This window comes from Mytilus galloprovincialis, chromosome 8, assembly GCF_965363235.1.
Source record: "Mytilus galloprovincialis chromosome 8, xbMytGall1.hap1.1, whole genome shotgun sequence".
Lineage (NCBI taxonomy): Eukaryota > Metazoa > Mollusca > Bivalvia > Mytilida > Mytilidae > Mytilus > Mytilus galloprovincialis.
In genome coordinates this window covers 48,622,309-48,623,147 of record NC_134845.1, presented here as the reverse complement: position 1 = coordinate 48,623,147, position 839 = coordinate 48,622,309, and positions in this window count along the sequence as shown.

Here is an 839-nt window from a genome sequence, read left to right as displayed (position 1 = left end):
CGAATTCTTTGCTTTATTTTTGACGTATAAGAAGGCTAGATATGTCAAGATTTCATATGTCTATGTATCAACTAGCTATCGATTTATAATACAGACAAACGGTGCTATTCTCAGATCTGCAGTGACATCACAACATGTAACTGGCCAATCAATGATTAGAATTTGTGTAATGTAAACAATGTTGAGAGGTGATGCGAATAAGAATCCTCTAGACTTTCCAGACTTCAATGCAAATTAATTTAATTGATATATATTGTTACCAGTTGAATATAGTAATTTTACTCTTTTAATATTGTTAAAGACACTATATAATATCTCCATTTTGATTTTTAACATACTATAACCTCTGGTTAAAAAATAATTGGCAATATAAATAATCAGTAATCACCTTCAAATAGATGAAAAATCTAGAGGATTCCTGTTCGCATCACCCCCTGAAAAATGTAAATGCCAGGATGTCCGGATCTGAGAATGGATTTTTTTGGAAGGCGAAAAAAAAAGAAAACTGAAAATCAAATGGCTGCTGCCTTAGAGATATATTCTCATATTTATCTTTAAATGCTATGGTGCAGTTTTCTTTTTGTCAACTTGACAAAATTTGTTTTTCCATGCATACCGTGGGCATGGGACGGTGATCTACGGTTTTCTACTACAAAATAGCATGCACATCCTGAAGGGTGAAAAAAATGCCCGGTGACCTACACTTTTTAATTATTTTAATTGTGAAAAAATCATTATATAGACTACAGTATAGATGAAAAAGTTTTGTTTTTTCTTATTCATTTTCTTAACATTTTTTTTTGTTCGGCCTATTAGACTACAAATATTACTTAGTTATT